The 20,272-nt window shown below is 43.3% G+C and overlaps 1 protein-coding gene across 1 annotated transcript in view; it reads right to left on the bottom strand.

The window, feature by feature from the left end:
- Positions 1–20,272, bottom strand: part of ARHGEF28 (Rho guanine nucleotide exchange factor 28) — a 207,083-nt gene that overhangs the window by 5,589 nt on the left and 181,222 nt on the right. The gene's annotated exons all lie outside the window — the stretch shown is intronic.

Below are 20,272 nucleotides of genomic sequence, written 5' to 3'. Positions count from 1 at the left end.
TGTACAATGAACCATCAGAAGGAAAGGTGTCACTATCTCAACTACCCATGTGAACAAATTTGGATTTTGGAATTCTTGATAACACACATTCAACCTGTATTAAATTGCCAGCTTTTGGAGGATTGTCTATAGTAAAATGACAACGTTACTTACATTTTAAAAACATGTCCCAATGACTATTATTTACCTGTTTTATATCACATCTATCTCCTAGCACAAGTGTAAAGGTGGCTTGTTGATGTTGTTGTGTACGTTCAAGTTGTTTCTGACTTATGCTAACCTTAGGGCACACTATCACAAAGGTGTTTTTTGTTTGTTTGTTTGTTTGTTTGTTTTGCATGATTTGTTCAGAAGGGTCGAAGGCTTTCATAGCCGGCATCCATAGTTTTTTGTGGGTTTTTTGGGCTATGAGCTAGAACATGGCCACATAGCCCGAAAAACAAAAAAAACCCTATGTTCCGAAGGGGTTTGCCTTCTCCTGCCTCTGAGGCTGAGAATGTGACTTGCCAAGGTCACCCAGTGGCCAAACAAAAATTCAGATCTTGGTCTCCAGAGTGCTAGTCTAGTGCTCAAACCACTGCACCACACTGACTCTCAGAGTGGCTTACAAAATGTTATAACAAAGTACTGATTTAAAAAAAAACAACCTCTTACTACAAAAGATTAAAAAAAATGATTCTATTAAAAACAACAACACAACAACATTAATTCAACGACATAGGCATGTTACTATGGAACATCTGTACACAAAAGGATCTTGTAGTGTAGCGGGTGAACCCCAAATCCACGAACCCGAAAGCCCGTGGCCTGCCGGTGGACAAGCAGAGTCAAAGAGACCGAACTGGCTAGGATTAAAAAAAACGCTTTATTCTCTGCGCAGGGCAGCAGCACGCACACACACAGCAAGGTGGGCGTTATCAAAACTGCAGCCCCGAGGGCCTCTTGCCATCCTCTTTTATGCCCTTCTAACTCTACTTTTCCTAGCGTAAGCCAATCACAAAAGCGAAACAGCATTATGTCCTACATTGTCTTTTTGGCATTACATTTGCTTGGCATTACATTTGCTTGCTTGCTTGGAATGTACAGAGAGATAACTGTAAGATACATACTCGGCTAAGCTAGGCTCTTCAAGGCCGCTGGTTAAACACAGGCCATTGTATTCAGAGCCCTCCAGAGGAAGGAGGGGGTGATTATGTGAGTGTGTATACTACTGCCACACACAGAAAGAAAGAGTGGGGGCCAGCATAGCCCATTTGCACTTTACTCTGTAGGCTTAATCTATGGGCCTTCTGTAACTATTGATTCTTTTGCAAAGCAAAGTACAGAAGCAAGAAAGCATTATTATTATTGTGTTCCTCTCAGTAGTACCTTTGAGACTAACTAAAAAAAGAAACCGGTAGCAGGAGCTTTCACAGACTTAGGCCTACTACCACAGATGCATGCAGATGGGACCCTGTGCATCTGAGGAAGTAGGCCATCAATGGAGAAAGGAAAAAGGGACTACAATAAGTATACCTACATAAGGATAAAAGTGGATAAAGATTTGCATAAAACAAGCATGGGTTAATTTATGCCCAGATGCAAGTAATGATTTGAACCAGAATCTTATTGGTAACTACACCAGTACGACAGGCCATTATGCTAGCAGTCATATGTTCTCTCTGCTCAAACAGGGAGCAAGAAGCAGGGGCAGGAGCAATGGTGACAGCAACCATAGGAAGACAGGGAGGCTTGCATGGATAGGCAATTTCAAAGTCACAGCATCTTCCAGTTCAGTGCAGTGCAAGATAAGTTTGTATTCAGTTAACTTAGCAGAGGGGAGAAGAAAAGAGGAGGCAGAATCATGCCTTTGCTAGCAGACTCAGGCAAAAGTAAACTGCTGTAATTTTTCCTAGCTTATGCAGTCAGCCCACACCATACACGAGCTTCCCTTGCATGGCTTTCATCTTATGCTGAAGCTGCAGTACAATTTAATGAATGGCACGCATGCTTGCGCCACATGCATACGCCCCATTGCATACACAGTTTCCCCCTTATGTGAGGGGGTGTGTGTCTCTGGAAAGGATCCCGCACATAAGGGAAGGGCGGACTGTATATTCTTCCTCTTTAATAATATGTGACACTATGACCACGCTCTAATGCAGGAGTAGGCAACCTTTTTGAGCCGGGGGCCGGGTTGCTGTCCCTCAGACAACTGGGGGGGCCGAAGCCGGGGGGTGGAGCTTCCACCCCCCCGGGGGAGGGGCCGCGTGCTGGGGGTGGAGCCTCCACCCCGGGGCGGAGGTCCCACCCCTGGGGGTGGAGCTTCCACCCCCAGGGACCAGGCCACGTCCTCTTTGCTGGCCCCTGACGGGGCCCCAGGCCCTGTCAGAGGCCGGGAAAGAGCTGGTGGGGACCGCCAGCGCTGGAGGCCTCCCCGTCTTTGCCGGCCCCTGACACCAGAGGCCCACTGCTGCCGCAGGAGCCCTCCTGGAGGGCCCCAGCGACAGCAACTGGCCTCCCAGGGGCCTGCTGCCGCCGTCGGAGCACTCCTGGAGGGCCCCTGCGACGGCAACTGGCCTCCCAGGGGCCCGCTGCCACCGCCGGAGCCCTCCTGGAGGGCCCCTGCGACGGCAACTGGCTTCCCAGGGGCCCACTGCTGCCGCCGGAGCCCTCCTGGAGGACCCCAGCGAAGGCAACGGGCCTCTGGGAGGCCCGCTGCCGGCGCAGGAGCCCTCCTGGAGGGCCCCAGTGACGGCAACTGGCCTCCCAGGGGCCCGCTGCCGCCATCGGAACCCTCCTGGAGGGCCCCAGCGATGGCAACTGGCTTCCCAGGGGCCCGCTGCTGCCGTCGGAGCCCTCCTGGAGGCCCCAGCGAAGGAAACGGGCCTCCCAGGGGCCCGCTGCCACCGCTGGAGCCCTCCTGGAGGCCCCCAGCGAAGGAAACGGGCCTCCCAGGGGCCCGCTGCCGCCGCCGGAGCCCTCCTGGAGGGCCCAACGACAGCAACGGGCCTCCCAGGGGCCCGCTGCTGCCATGGAGCCCTCCTGGAAGCCCCCAGAGAAGGCTACGGGCCTCCCAGGGGCCCGCTGCCGCCGCCAGAGCCCTGGGCACTGCCATTTTGGGGGGGGAAATGGCGGCGAAATCTCACGCGACCTTCCCTGAAGTAGCGCGAGATTTCGCCACCATTTTTTGCCCAAAATGGCGGCAGAAGGTCACGTGAGATTTCGCCGCCATTTTCCCCCAAAATGGTGGCGCCCATAGCGGGCAAAAGCCACAACCGGCGGCGGCGGCAGCAGGAGGAGCCAGGGGCCGGCTTAAAGGCCTCCGTGGGTCGAATCCGGCCCGTGGGCCGGAGGTTGCCGACCCCTGCTCTAATGTTAGTGTATCTGCCTTCAAGTCAAATGTCGCCTTAAGTCAAATTTCATAGGGTCTTTTTTGGCAAGGAATATTCGAGAGGTGCTTTTGCCAGTTCCTTCCTCTGAAATACAGTATCTGGTATTAAGTACTAACCAGGGCTTACCCTGCTTAGCTTTCAAGATAAGATGGGATCTGGTGCCTTTAGGTACCCTTCAACATTTAACCAATTACAATTGCCACATCTTTGTCCAAGTATGTCAGAAGTTATTAATGAGGAAGAACACACAGCGTAAGAAAGGCTGCAGCAGTTTTCTTTTGGCTGAGACTACAGGTAAGGGCCTCTCTTCTCCCTCAACCACTGAGTTAACTGAGTGCAAACTACGCTTGCATGGTGAACTCAGTTTGCAGAAGTAAGCTGAGGAACAGGGGGGAAAGTGGGAGGAGATGGGAGGAATGTATGTGCCAGGAACATATTTAATGCAGTTGAAAAAGTGGGCCTCCAGAAGAATAATTGGTACCGTCCCTGCCAAATCAGGCCAGTTAGAGGATATATACTTTAATATTGCTTGACCATATACGTGCCCGTTTTCATCTGTGAAGTGCTGGAGGGTATGTTATAGCGGGGAAGACTGTGGGCCTGTTCAGTCTGCTGTTCAGATATTCTTGTTGGGCATTTTCAAGCCCCCTGCTGCTCTCTCTTATTATGGTTCTTTGTTTGGGGGGCAGAATTGGACAGCACAGCCCTTTGGATAGTGTTTGCTTTAGCAGTGCTAAAAATTTGAACTAATATTAAAAGAACAATTTCTCAAGAGAATTGAAGAAGGGCATGTAGTACAACATCTGCCCAAGATTTTGTGCTTTGTGGTTTATGATTTTTTTAAATATATCCATCACAGTAAACAATACTAAATTTGATGGAGCTACAGTCTATCAGTACAGAGCAGCTTCCTGTGTTCATTAGAGTATGACAGAAAGACTCATAAATCGGTGTAAATGTGTACCCCTGTGGATAATCTATTTTGGCAAATACTGAATTTGCATTTAGTAGCACAGAATACCAGTTTTAAAGGCCTATATAAAATCTATCCAGGTGTCTTCCCAGTGTAATGTCTGTTCCCAGAAGGACGATGCTTGTATTTACTAACTCCTTTCTTATGCTAGATAGAGAACATTATACTTTAAGTCTTGACTACAAATTCCTTGGGGAAACATCAGCAATACCTGGAAAGACTCTAATATGTTATGATCTTGGATTCTCAGTATTAAGAGATTTTGGAAGGTTAGGGCCTTAATAAAGCCATGACAGATGCTTTCCCCTGAGACCTTGTATGAATCCTGGGAATTTAGGCTCACCAATATTCCATATTATCTAAGTTCAGAAATATACCTTTTCTGCAGTCCACTTTGAAGCAAACATTTCATGACATCTTTGGATGTGGCAGCATCCCAGAAAACGTTATACTTTCCCAGATGAACTGTTAGCCAGTACAACCTGTGTACCTTCTGTGAAACTCAATAGGATGCACACACATCAGAAGAAATTGATCCAATAAAACCTACATTGTATCTTTCCCAGGGATTGCCATGGCAACGCCACTAGATCTAAAAGGGATTCAGGTAGCACTAAGAATTTTGATTTTCCTTCTTGTTTTTAAAGAAACAGATTGAAATATGGGGGGGGGGGGGGCGGTGTCAGCAATCATTTCATGTCATATCAGACCAATGGAGCAGGTAGAAAAAAGCTCCTTTTGATCTGCACCACCTCTTTAGACTACATTTATTCTCAATGCTACCACCTACACTTAACTGAAGATGCAGTACAATGATTATGGGATTTTCAACATGCAATGCACATAGGTAACTGCTAGATCAGACTATTTGTCTATTTGGCCCAGAATTCTCTGTATCTCCAGAGTCTTAAGCAAAGTATTTTTCATCACCATCTACGTGTGAAGCCACTTGTGTGAGATGTTGATCGTCTTCAAATCATTTCCAATTTATGGCAACCCTAAGGCAAACCTGAGCCAACACAGTGTAGTGGTTTGAAACTGGACTAGGACTCTAGATAGCAGGGTTTGAATCGCCGCTGGGTGGCCTTGGGCAAGTCACACTCTCTCACTCTCAGAGGATGGCAATGGTAAACCCTGTCTGAAGAAACTTGCCAAGAAAACTCTGTGATAGGGTTACCTTAGGGCTGCCATAAGTCTAAAACTACGTGGAGGCACACAACATACACACTTATCACTGGGTTTTCTCAGGAACTTACAAAATGGCAAACAAACGAAGGATGGAAGGAAGGAAGGGAAAAGAAAGGGGGAAAGAAAAGAAGAAAAAAAGAAAAAGAAAAAAAAGAAAAAAAGAAGAAAAGAAAAGAACCTTCCATTTTGAAGCCAAGCCCTCCCTCCAGTCCATCTGCCTTGGTCCAGGTCTCGGAGGTAGAGAGGAACTGCTGGACCTCTTACCCTCTCCCTCCACCACTCCCTTCTCCTTCTGTGTCATGTCTTTTTAGATTGTAAGCCTGAGGGCAGGGAACCGTCTAACTAAAAAGATTGCATGTACAGCGCTGTGTAAATTTACAGCGCTTCATAAATAAAGGTTAATAATAATAATAATAATAATAATAGTAGTAGTAATAATAGAGGAAATGTAGTGCATACACATATCCCAAAAGGATAAAGGGAACCATGATTTTGCATTAAAATGGCATGAGGTGATTTACAGTAATGTTAGACACCATTGCTCAAATTTTAAAAATAAATACTTCTCACGACAACAGGGAAAACTGCAACTGGGTGGCCTGTGTTCCTGCTCAGTCTACTATCAAGGCAGTCACACCTGATGGGGAACTTCAGAATCCTTACTCTGCCATGGGCTAGACAGCACTCCATACAGAGGACAGCCTTCTATAACATAGGATACAAAGCAGGTGTCCCTGTTCATTTTTTAAATTGGCAATATCAGAGACTGAACCAGAGACCTTCTAAATGGACAGCACATACTGTAAAACCAAGTTATGGCCATCATCTAAGGTTTTCTACCATTTAGCTATGGCTCTTCCAGTAAGAGTATCACATGGATGGATGGATGGATGGATGGATGGAAGGCAGGATGGATACTGGAAAATTCCAGAGTTTGGCAAGAGTGTAGGATGACAACACCAAGAAAGATCCACGTCAGCTTCAAGGAAGCATCAATCCTTGGCTGCCATTTCAATGATCAAGTACAAGCCCACAGCCTGCTTCACAAAAGCATAATGTGTCCCATAGATGACATGTCAGTCTAAAAGTGGAACAGGAAATACTGTTGTTACCATGTGTTCAACAGTCATCTTGGAATCAGCACAGTGCTGGGTCCAATCCAGGCAGCAGCTGGTGACACAGTAGGCCGTTAAATGTCATGCTGAAAGCAGCTATTTTTGACAGGAGCTGTCCACAAGTGGGAGTCAACTTCTCAAGTTTATGCAATCCTGAACTTATTTTATTTGGGTACTATTATTTGCTGGTGTGAAAAACAGGAAGAATAGTCCCCAAGTGACTCTGCAGCCAAGATTGCTAAGGGTCAGCTCTTAAATACATTGCCAGGTGTCCCCCATCCTATATCTATGCATTTCATTTTTTCGCCCTAAGTACCTTACATTTCTCCATGCTGAAATTTGTTTTGTTAGCTTTGGGCCAGCTTTCTAGACTATTCAGGTCTTGTTGAATTTTGATCCTGTCCTCTGGGGTATTAGCTACTCCTCCTAATTTGGTTTCATCTACAAATTTGATATGCATGCCCCTTATTACTTCATTATTATTATTATTATTAACCTTTATTTATAAAGCGCTGTAAATTTACACAGCGCTGTACATGCAATCTTTTTAATTGGACGGTTCCCTGCCCTCAGGCTTACAATCTAGAAAGACACGACACAAAAGGAGAAGGGAGTGGTGGTGGGGATGGGGCCTTTCTAGTAAGATAATACATATAAAATACATAGCAATACAGGAAATGATTCAATAAACAGACAACAAAAGAGCATCAAATAGCAAGTGACAATTATGCAATGCCTGGGAACGCTTCTCTGAACAAGATGGTCTTCAGCTCCGTTTTGAAGCTGGTTAAAGAAGTGATGGCTCTTGTTTGCGGGGGAAGAAGGTTCCAGGAGTGAGGGGCAGCGAGTGAAAAGGGGCTAATCTGAGATGGGGCGGAGGAAATCCTGGGCTGGGACAGCAGACCTTGACTACCAGAAGGGAGGGCCCTGGTGGGAAGGTGAGGAGAAAGAAGGTCTGATAAGTAAGGAGGGGCCAGTCCATGGAGGGCTTTAAACGTCGAGAGCAGGAGCTTATACTGAATGCGGAAAGGGAGGGGGAGCCAGTGAAGGGATGCCAACACAGGAGAGATGTGGTCAGAGCGGTGGGTGGAAGTGATAATGCGTGCAGCTGAATGCCGGACAGAAATTAAAGGACGGAGGTGAGAAAGAGGAAGCCCAGCCAGGAGGATGTTACAGTAATCGAGTTGTGAGACCACTAGGGCATGGACCAGGATCTTGGCAGTAGAGGCAGAGAGAAATGGTCGGATTTTGGCAATATTGTATAAAAAGAATCTACAAGCTTTAGCTGTGGTCTGGATCTGAGGGATACACGACAGAGAAGAATCAAAGATAAAACCAAGACTGTGGGCTTGCTGGACTGGTTGAATAGAAATGTTGTCCACAGAGACAGAAAAGGAATGTTGAAGGGTGGACTTAGGAGGAAAGACAAGAAGCTCTGTCTTGGACATGTTGAGCTTCAAACGCCGATGGCACATCCACTGTGAGACAGCTGTGAGGCAAGAAACTTGCTGTTCAAGCCTTGGAGAAAGGTCGGGGGTGGAAAGATACAACTGGGTGTCATCGGCGTACAGATGGTAGGAAAAACCAAAAGAGCTAATGAGTTTACCTAAGGACAGTGTGTAGAGAGAAAACAGAAGGGGACCCAGAACAGAGCCCTGGGGAACTTCAACAGATAAGGTAACAGAGGACGAAGTTTGACCACCAGTGACTACTGCAAAAGATCTGCCTGACAAGTAAGATCTAAACCAGTCGAGAACAGAGTCTGAGAACACAAGGTCAGAAAGTATATCAACTAGAAGACAGTGATCAACGGTGTCAAAGGCTGCAGACAGATCAAGAAGGATGAGAACAGAGTAGAGGCCATTAGCCTTGACCTGCAAAAGGTCATTCGAGATCATAGTGCGAGTTGTCTCTGTAGAATGCCATGGGCGGAAACCAGACTGAAAGAGATCGAGGATGGAGTTGGCATCAAGAAATTCAAGACAGCGAGAATAAACAACCCGTTCCAAAACTTTAGAAAGAAAGGGAAGAAGAGAAATCAGCCGATAGCTAGACAGAGAGGAGGGGTCAAGAGAAGGTTTTTTCAGAATTGGGGAAATGAGAGCATTTGAAGCTGAAATGAGAGCATTTGAAAAGGAAGGATCCTGTAGAGAGAGAGAGAGATTGAAGATATGGAGAAGTGAGGGCAGAAAAGACGGAGCTATAGAGGTTAGAAGATGAGTAGGAATTGGGTCAAGAGAGCAAGTTGCAGGTTTGGAAGAGTTCAGAAGTGTAGCGAGTTCATCCAAAGAAGCAGGGGGAAACACAGAAAATTTGTTAGGTGAGGGTGATAGAAGATTATGAGCAGAAGAAGAATCAGGAGGGACTATCTCATCCAAGTCACTGATAAAGATGTTGAATAGCACTGGGCCCAGGGCAGAACCCAGTGGCACTGCACTGGTCACTTCTCTCCAGGATGAAGAGGAGTCATTGCTGAGCAACCTTTGGGTTCAGCCAGTCAACCAATTACAAATCCATATAACAGTTGCCTTGTCTAACACACATTTAACAAGCTTGTTTGCAAGAGTATCATGGGGAACCTTGTCAAAGGTCTTACTGAAATAAACAAATTTAGGAGAGCTCTATCTTTAGCTCGATTTAATGCTCTCCCAACAGCAGTGCTAGAAGGAAAATATAAAAAAACCCCACCTTATTAAACTCGGCTTTGTCCTTGCGATGATGGCGTTATTGAAACTGTCAATTCTACAAGGACAGTTGCCACCAGCTGATTACTCCTCTACTAAACGAACACCCTGGACATACTGATACTTTCTATTTATGTTATCTTCAGAACAATCAGAAACCAAGTAATGTTCACTATGTAGCAAAATTTTGTTACATCATATGTAAAATATGAAAACTGATATGTGCATAACATGACCTTGAATTTGTATCTGAAATTGTTTTTAACAATTATTAATAATTGTATTTTGCAATTATTATTTTATCAAGTTATTTTGTATACTGGTCAACAACCGAATAAATCTTACTACTACTTACTGAAATAGAGATATACTATATCTACAGCATTCCTTTTGTCTACCAAACTGGTAATTTTATCAAAAAAGGAGATCACATTAGTCTGGCATGACATGTTTCTCAGAAACCCATGATGACTTTTTGTGATAATGGCATTGCTTTCTAAATGTTCATAGACTCTCTGTTTAATTATCAGCTCTAGAATTTTTCCTGGTCTTAATGCCCAACTAACTGGATGATAATTGTTGGGTTCTTCTTTTTTCCTTTTTGAAGATGAGGGCAATGTTTGCCCTCCTCCAGTCTGCTGAGATTATTCCTGTTCTCCAGGAGTTCTCAAAGATTATTGCCAATGGTTCTGAGATTACATTTGCCAGTTCTTTTAATACCCTTGGGTAACCAGGGTAACCAGATGTCCAAACCTCCAAATGGAGGATGTTCAAGAAAAATGGAGGACATTCCAAATCAAAAACCAATAACATTCATATAAATAAAAATTTGTGTTTCTGAGTCCTGATCAAAATGGAGAACATTCTGAGATTGCTCCTGGACAGAGGATTGAAATATAGGACATGTCCTTGAAAAGGAGGATGTCTCATCAACCTGCCTAGGGTGTATTCCAATTGGATCTAATTGGATCTAGGCCTTTTTTTCCTGTGAAGGTTATAACCGACAGCATAAGGTTTGATATACAGAGCATTAAGTCTGAATGTAGTCTGCAAATTCACCTCACACTTACTATAATTGCAAAAATGTGTGGCATAAGTCTGGGCTAGGTAAACCCTGGGTGTACAGGGGCTATTTGTTTAATCCTAGGAGTCTTAGTCCAAAGGAGCCAGTGTGGTGTAGTGGTTTGAGCACTGGACTATTGTCTGGAGGTCAGGGTTCAAATCTCCACTCCGCCATGGAAACCCACTGAGTAACCTTGGGCAAGTAACACTCTTTCCGCCTCAGAGGGAGACAAACGCAAACCCCTTCAAAACAAATCTTGCCAAGAAAACCCCACGATAGGTTATCTTTAGAGTTGCGATACGTAAGAAACAACTTGAAGGCACACAACAACAAGGAGTCATGGCAGACCCTCCAAATGGAACAGGAAAATGACCAAAAAGTTACTTGCAGTTTCAAAACTGGTGGGAGGGGGTTTAAACTGATATTTTTGTTTTGCTAAAACAATATGGAGGCCACACGTAGTTGTAAAGGAGCACCACAACCTGAAGAACAATTGTGAAAAAAGATTTCCCCTGGGGAGGATCCCAGAGCAAAAGTAATGTGGGTGCATACAACACACATGCTGTATGACTCCCCCTACCAGCTCAATTTGGGAAAGGGGAATGATGCCATTGTGGAAAAGGATTTCCCTCTCCATAAGTGAGGATTTAAAACAACACATAAAACCTCACTTCACTGTGTTTCTGAAGAAAAGGTATAGCAGAGGCTAATGAAACACAAGATTTGTTATCAGATGGAAAAGGTTCTGAAATGTGATCTATGCACTCAAGGTTCCATGTGTGAGGTTGCAGAGGGACATTAAAGGACTGAGAGGTCAAACTGGGATAAGAGTCAGAATGCATCAATCTCATCCTACACATGGTTCAAGCCAGCTATTCCTGGTGACTTCAGTGGTATTTTGAAGGATAAGTTTCAATCTTGAGTGTATCAGCTAAGATATCTTTTAAATATCTAATATCTGGGCTAATATGCTTGGTAGTTTTAGATTGCAATGATAAATGTGGCAAAATCTCATTAAACTAAATGAGATTTACTTTTGAATAAACTTTCATGAATAGCATTTCCCATCCTCTCTTATGAATGAACAATTTTTTTCAGTGTCAAATCTTGTTGCAAGAGGGATACAGTCACAAATTCTAAGTTTCTTTGTATAAATGATTAATACCTCTGCCTATCTAACTAATTTCAAAACTGGTTACTTGTTTGTTTGTTTAAACAGTTCCCAAAGTTATTTCTAAATTTGATTTTAATATTTTAATCTAGCTGAATAGCTCATGGTTATTATGTTACAGCACAGAGCCTCTGCTAGCTCAACAGCACACCCAACAGCCTGGCTGGAAGAAATAAAATATGAAGCTGGAAATGGTTTTTGGGCCATTCCATATTCTTCACTGGATTTATGAAGGTGACAGAAAAGATAAAAGGTAAAGGTAGTCCCTTAACATGAATGTCTAGTTGTAACCAACTGTAGGGGGTGGTGCTCATCTCCATTACTAAACCAAAGAGTCAGCGTTGTCCAAAGACAACTCCAGTGGTCATTTGGCCAGCATGACTGCACCAAATGCTTTAGCCTTCTCACCAATGTAGTACCTATTTATCTACTTGCATTTGCATGCTTTTGAACTGCTCAGCTGGCAGAAGCTGGGACTAGTGACAGGAGTTCATCCCATCATGCAGCACTCAAGCCTTGAACTGCCAACTTTCTGATCTTACAATCATCAGAACTGGCATCTTCACTAAGCCACTGCATCCCTCTTACTTGCCTTACAGCTCTTTATTAATTTTAAAATTATTTGGGGGGAAATTGTCCAGCCCTCCAGGTGTTGTTGATCTGCAGCTCCAAGCAGCCCTAGCTAGCGTAGTCAGTGGTGAGGAGTTCTGGGAACTACAAGCCAAAAACACAAGGAAGGCTGTATACACAATTTCCACTCCTGTTATAAGATTTCTCAGGCTAAACTTCCACAAAACTGTTTGTAATAATCTGCAAAGATCACAGTCCTATGACTTGAAATAGGCTTTGATTGAAATATTTTCTCATGCACACTGTGGCATTCTGGGAGTTACAGTAAAAATAGTTATTTTCCCAAATGTTTACACTATTCTGAAAATCCTGACCAAAATCCAAAGGATTCTGAAACTAATCCTGAATATACATGTGGGCAGAATATTTGTATATCTTCCAGTAGCAGCAGCAGCAGCAGCAACTCCATTTCTGTCCACATGCCAAATTGTCCTTAATCAGAAGAGAGCTATTTATGACATGACACTGGGAAGATCAAACACTCCAAGAGTAAAAAATTCCAGAGGGCAAAGGGAAGTTGCATGGCTTTGCCTTAATGGCAATATATCAGACGCCATCATCTTATTACACTGCCACTCCATTACACAAGTCAATCCAGTCAAAACGCCTTGCTTTGTGTGACTTCCCTTCCCATTTTGACCACGGGCCTTATCACACATGAACCTGGAACACTAATCCGGAGCCTTTCTGAAATTAGGGGGAAGCATAGTCACTTCAAATCCAATGCAATTCACATGATTAATTATCACACGTGAAGGACGAAATTGTGCTCATTACTGAGGCAAAGCAGAGCAATTGCAAAATAAATTACAACACCAGACAGATTCAATGATTTGAACTGGTACCCTTGCGCATGCTCAGTGGGGCTCTGAACGCTGTCATCCTTCCCTGCTACCTCCTTTTGCCCCCTCCTTAGCACCAGGGTGCAGGGGGTCACTGGGGGCGAGATCGGGGTGCAGGAGGAGGAAGAGGATGCAGGAGCAGGACGCAGGGGGTCACTGGGGGTGAGATCGGGGTGCAGGAGGAGGATGAGGATGTAGGAGCAGGACACAGGGGGTCACTGGGGGCGAGATTGGGGTGAATGAGGAGGAGGAGGATGCAGGAGCAGGGTGCAGGTGGTCACTGGGGGCGAGACTGGGGTGAATGAGGAGGAGGGGGATGCAGGAGCAGGACGCAGGGGGCCAAGGGGGGCGAGATAGGGGTGATCATCCACACCAGAGCAATTCGGATTGAAATCAAAGTGAGCTTGGAAACAATTTTTGTGAATTTGCTTGTTACCAAATTCACCTACATCAGGAGTCACTTTGGATTGACTTTGGATCTGGCTTGGAACTGCTCCCCATAGAAAGCAATCATGTGTGATAATAAATCACATTTTAACGTGAATTCGGATGGTTGGACCAAGAGTGACTCCAGATTGGAGCTGCAAAACCCATCGTCTGATAACGGCTCATGTGTCCAGAAGGCCTTTCCTTCTCCTGTTCCTACTTCCCTCTCCACTCGATCAATTTTCTCTTTCCTTTTTTTCCCTTCGTTCCCCTGAGCCTTTTTCTTTTCTTCTCCGCATACAATCTATTAGTTCAGAAATGCCCTTCCTAGCCTTCCCACGGCAAACTATAGTCTCTTCCAAGTGAGTAGGGATGTGGATGTAAGAAGATGTGTGCTTGTCAGAGAGAGAAAGAAGGGATGGATCATGGGGCAGTCACTGAAAAGGCTACTATCCATACTTGATAAAGTGGTAAGATGAAAAGAGGAGCTTCTCCTAAGGATCTTCCTGGCATCTTTAAGGCTACTGCACAGGTTCTTCCCAAGTGGTGCTCTGGCAGCTGTCACCAGTCATTTCTGAAAGCTGTCTACTGCATGCTGCTACCTGATAACACTTTTTTTTGGTGGAAGAGAGAGCACCCTGTATCACAAATAGATAATCCCTGTGGGCTTAAAGAATCTATATACCACTCTGCACACTTCAGAGAAAGCCTGGTCAGAAATGTGACAATTAACACCTAGAAATACAGTATGAAAACAGATCTTGTAGAACCTTTGAGGCTGTGTGAAAGAAGTTGTAGCATAAGATTCAAAAACTAGGTCTACTTGCTCAGATTCATGGAGTGAACTTGTGCCAACAGAAGATCTTTATGAATATAATGAGTTAGGTTAGGGGATATTGCTGTAAATACCTCTGTCTGCCTAATCTCATTGTAAAATCTCAAAACAGTGTTTTTAAAAATAGTGTGTGGGGATGTTACTTTTATTTCTTTTTCCTACAAATAAAAGTTCATGATGACTTTGTTGCAAGTACAAAAGACTGTAAGGAAGTCTTACAGCTCAACAACACACCCAACAGCTTGATGGGAAGAATTACAAGGCACTGGAATGGTTTTCTGTCTTCCAATTACTTCTGAACAGTATTCCCAAGTAAGGATGGGTGAGCATTTCATACTTCTTTTTTTGTTTTTGTTTTTGTTTTTTTTTTTTTGTAAGATTGTCATATATGGGATAGAAAGCAACTGAGATTTTTTAAAAATTCAACTGCTGGGAAAGCAAAAAATAACTGACTGCTCATCTGGACAGCAGAGTGTGAATACATAGATAGGGTTTCCACAACCCAGCTACATCCCTACTTATCTTCGTCTACAAAAGCAATAATCCCCAGTCAGCATGATCAACAGAAAAGTATTGGGTTAGGGAATTAGCTCTTAAAAGTCTGAATTCCTGTACATTTTATTTGAAGGGCCGAGTACTTATTTTTATTTTTCCTGAAAAGCTCTTCATTTTTAACAGTGATGTAATAGGTACAATGCGGCCTTGTTTTATGCGGGGGATCCGTCCCCCCCCCCCCAGCATAAAACAAAAACCGTGTATGCTCAAGCCCCATTGAAAGTAATGGGACTCGTGCTCGTGGGAGGATCAGACTAAAACCCAGAGTAGATTTACTTCTAACCAGCCATCACTCCATGCTGGCAGGGAGATTCTAAAGAGTTATAGTTCAAAACAGTAACATCTCTCAGCAATGCAGATGTGCAACCAGGGTCCCCTACTGCATGTGATATAGCTGTTCATGTGAGAGTCTGCATAGACAGATTTCAGAGGCATTCATTGAGATAATAAACCCATGGGGAGTCTGCACCACTTCAGACTGTCACACGACTGAATATTCTTCCACACAAAAACTAGAGTTCTGGTCTAGCTCCTCTCTAATACTTTTATGCCTTATTTTTTTTCAATTTTCTAATACTTTTCTGCCTTAATTTATTTCTTGTGGATGAGCATTCCACCATGTGACACACACACACACACACACTGGCAGGTTGCAGTTGTATAGGCCAGATGTACTGACAGGCTGATATGCTCTGCTTTGAACCTAAGCGTGTGTGTGTGTGTGTGTGTGTGTGTGTGTGTTTTTCTTAAGGCACCATGCTTGTTCTCCTTTTTTTTTTTTTAACCAATGATGTCTTTAGAAAGTCAAGTTTCTGAGCCAAATCTACAACTAATATCAAAATGAATGCAGTCTGGCAATAAACAACCTTTTACCAAAAAAAAAAAAAAAAAAATTCACACTAAACAGATGGCACATTTTTGGAAACTCTTAAAATATCACAGTCTATAAAAAATAATTGGCTTTCATGTCAATTCAAAGCTACATTAATTTTGTTATTTTCTTCACACAACTGTAGCATTTTTATTTTGCTTCTTCCAAGTCATGACTTTTCAACTGGAGAGAAAGTCTTTTTCATTTATTAGAAACTTACAATGTGTGTGTAATTATATACTCCTACCCCATTTCTCAATTTCTTTCTCTTCCCCCATATGTTCCAGGGATAATGTGTCACAATGCCTTCCTTCCTCTGCTGGCCATATTGTGTAAAACTAACATATCCAAACTGTAAAGCTGACCAAGAGAACAGTTTTTGACAGTGTTCAAAATCAGTCAGAGACTGGCATCCTGTTAGATATTTGCATCATCATAAACTTACCTATGCTCACATAAAAATAAACCTTGTGCAACATTCATATTTTAGGAAGGAAGTAGAGATACAGCTACAACACTGGGATCACTGTGCAAATGGCACAGATAGGGTGGTTGTTGCACTACTGTCCCATTTCACAATCTGTTCCAATACACAATGGGACATGTTTCACAATGAGAGCCCCAAGTATGCAATGGAAACTTCTGTTGCACAGTGTGACATGTTGTACTGTGCTCCATTGCACGTAATTACCATTTACTAATATGGTTCTGTATCATACCAGTGATGCAGCTCTGTTATAGTAAAGTTATGCATTGTAGCCTCTAATAAAGGATCTCATCCAGAGTATTTACAACCTATACAAGTTATGTATAGCAGTAAAGACAGTGGGTACTACCTCATTATTCCCATATGTACATTTCATGTACACAAATGTATCATATGTGTAAGTTTAGCTTGACTTCTGAAATTATCTTCCCTGTCTTCCACCCATTAAGTTCTCAGGTCAGGAGGGAGACAACTTCTGCGAGTTCCTGTGACGAGATTGGTAATAACAGCGCAGAGGGCTTTTTCAGTCGCTGCCCCGCAGTCCTGGAACTCTCTCCCTATCGAGCTCCGCTCAGCCTTCTCCCTTGAGTCCTTTAAGAAGAATTTGAAGACCCATTTGTTTCGGCAAGCTTTCCCTACCATGTCCTGAATTATCTGCTCCTGTAATGATGTTTGATCGTGTTTTAGCTAGGGGCTTTTATTGATGTTTTTATTGGTCTTAAGTTAGGAATGAATGATGGCTTTTATGATGTTGTATGGTTTTATCTTGGGGGGTTCCTATGTTATATAATGTATTGTTATTGCTTTGTTATTATTGTTAACCGCCGTGATCATTGGAACGGCGGTATATAAATAAACCTTCATTCATTCATTCATTCATTCAGTTGATTATGAGCTGAATATAACCCATCAGTGCAAAATAAAATAAAATGAATGAACAAGCTGCAAACAAAACATGGTCCAAAACACACTGCAGAAATAATCCAGTTTGAGACTGCTTTAACTGCCATGGCTCAGTTCTAGGGAATCCTGGGAATTGTAGTTTATTGTGCACCAGAGCTCTCTGACAGAGAAGGCTATGGGCTGAAACAGACTGGCAGCTTCTGCTGGCTTCAAGAGAGTGTGGTGTTTACATGTGCCATGGCCCCAAGTCACAAGCATGCCACAGGGATTTTTGTATTGAGAATATGCATTGCTTTTTTACATGCTGGGTGGCTTCCGAGTGACTTGGGGGCATCACATTTAGATGCCACACACCTCAAAGCCAGTGAAAAACTGGCTCTGAAGGTTAAGGGGCAGCTTTTGTCCACCTGAAATAGGAGCAGATTTCCCCACTCCTATTGAGGGCAGAAGCTGGCCAGATTGGGGCTGCACATCTGTTTGCCACAACCCCAATCCAGCCTAAATGGGGTGGCTCCAAGCTGCCCCATCGGGTGCTTCTGTTTCACCCCTAAACATCTCAGAAAACTACAGTTCCCAGGATTTCCTAGCACTGAGCCAGGGCAGTTAAAGTGATCTCAAACTGCAGTATGTTTTGGATCCAAATGACCTTGATTGGGAACTCTTATGACATTCAAATTTCTTGTTGTGTGCCATCAAGACATTTCTGACTTATAGTGAACCTTTCACAGGGTTTTCTTGTCAAGATTGGCTCCGGGGGGGGGGGCAGGGGTATTACCTTTGCCTTCCTCTAAAGATACACTAACATCATTAGGGGAAGGCTTTCTCTTGGTCCCATCACCATCCCAGGCTCACTTGGTGAGGACACAAGAGAAAGCCTTTTTGGCGGCTGCTCCCACCCTCTGGACTATGAGAGGCTAGACTGCCCCCCTCCCTGCTTGCCTTTCAACAGCAGGCCAAGACCTTTTTATTTAAGCAAGTGTTTAAAATATAAGCATGCCACAGGGATTGTTATATTAAGCATATGTATTGCTTCTTAACTTGTTATATTTTAATGTAATTTTATACTATTTAGATTATTTTAACTGTTATAAATTTTTATTGCAATGTTTTAAAATCTGTGAGCCACCTTGGGTCCCTTCAGGGAGAAAGGCGGCATATAAAACAAACAAACAAACAAACAAAAAGATGAGAGAGGGTGACTTGCCAAAGGTCATCCAGTGAGTTTCCGTGGCTGAATGATGATTTGAACTCTAGTCTCCAGAGTATTAGTCCAATGCTCAAACCACCACACCATGCTGACTCTATTTTTGAAATATTGCCCTCAGTTTTATGAAAGGCAACTAGAGAGAGAGAGCTTGGGAGCCTAGAGCCTTCCTGTCTTTTTTTATATCCTTTCCCCATGGTACTGAACAATCCCCAGGAGTTATTTCTCCACTACAAAAGATATTTTCTTTTCTCATGCACTGTTTGGTGTAGTCAACCTGAATGACATCTTAACTGCAAATATTGAGTAAGAAACAAACTATTCCTTCTCCTTACTAGTACATCTTTTCCCTTGCTTCAAGAAGGGTCATGTCTGAGAAATACAGAAAGAAGAAGGATCACCACGCCAGTATTAATTCTCGTTCAGCAAGGAAATAGAGGAATCCTCCTTTTTCCAGGGGAAACAGCAAAATTGCAGAATTGATATAAGAGACAACATCAACAATTTCTTTGAGGGAACTGCAGGGCAATGGAGATCACCCTAGCTGCTAACAACCACACAAAGGTTGTAGTGACAGGGAGGCAAACGAGAGCAGTGCCTTCCCAAAGGCATGAAATTTTCATTTGATCCAAAAATCTTTTCAGTCATCGCTCCTTGAGCTCCAACTTAATGCTGCTCCCTTTGCACCCCTCTGTGTCCCTATCACATACATACCATATTGGAAACAGGCCTCTTAGAACATCTTCCAGATTCCCTAGTACCACCCACAACCCTGTTTTGTGCATGTGCATGTTTTTGCCTCCCTCTGCTCTTTGCCTTTTTCTTCTCCAGAGTTTCAGTCATGCAAGTGGCTGGTCTCTAATGCACAGTGCTTATCTAGTTCATTCTATACCAAAGTAGCAGATTAAGTAGCTCTCTTTATTTTGTATAACAAGAATCTGTTTCCCTTGATCCAAACACTGGCCTCTGCCCTGTCCCTAATATCCCCTTGGTTTAAAGTGTGTAGAGTGAACACTCCATGGCACACTGTGATGGTAGGTTCTTGATCCAAAGTACGCATATCATTTAGGAACACAGGAATACAAGCATGTATGCATGCACTTTTTACATGAATTCATACATTAAGAGTAGCCCTAGGGCCGTGTGTGTGTGTGTGTGTGTGCAGTGCAGCAGTGGGAATTGTGTGGCTTTTCCATTTGTCACTGAACTACAGTGCTCCCACTACTCAAAACTGGTTAGAGCTGCTCGACATTGCAGTCCAAGAACATCTGGAGAGCCACACATTTTCCACTCCTTCTGTATAGCAAGAGGAGTACTGTATATACTGGTCTATAAGTTTAAAAACAAACAGTTCTTCTCCTACCCTTGCTGGATGCTGTCTGCATAGTGAAGGGTGAAAGCAAAGTTGAAATGATGAAATAAAAAGGCCTAATTAGAATCTCTCTTGCTCTGCCCACACATACACACACTGAAGGAGCCTCCAAGTTTTACCCTTGACTTATCCACGGGCCATGGCAAAATCTAAAATTTTTACCACCAAATCTTCCCTCAACATATACATGAGGTCAACTCATAGTTGAGTATATATGGTAACTTTTCCATCTTACCACTTATCTTATCACTCTTGCATTGTTTTATCCATTTAACAAATGAACAAAAGGAAGACAGGCAGGCTAGAATCTTGCTACTGATTGGAGTAGGAGATGTAGGAGATATAAGCGAGAACAAAGAAAAATAATTTTTTAAAAAATAGATGCTCTTGCATTGCAATAAACAAGACTATTAGTCTGTGGAGTGACTCAGTAGTCAGAGAGCATTTGAAATTTGACAGCAATCGGATCAAATGTACCTTTTTTTTAAAAAAATGCATTAATTGCCTTTTAAAATCCTTAATCTACTCACATTATACAAGCTTTGACACTTTTATTTTATATCCAATGATTGCTATAGA

The sequence above is a fragment of the Sceloporus occidentalis genome, unplaced genomic scaffold (assembly GCF_023333645.1).
Source record: "Sceloporus occidentalis isolate IW3139 unplaced genomic scaffold, rSceOcc1.0.p SCAF_1, whole genome shotgun sequence".
In the NCBI taxonomy this organism is placed as follows: domain Eukaryota; kingdom Metazoa; phylum Chordata; class Lepidosauria; order Squamata; family Phrynosomatidae; genus Sceloporus; species Sceloporus occidentalis.
This window is presented reverse-complemented; position numbering and strand designations above follow the sequence as displayed.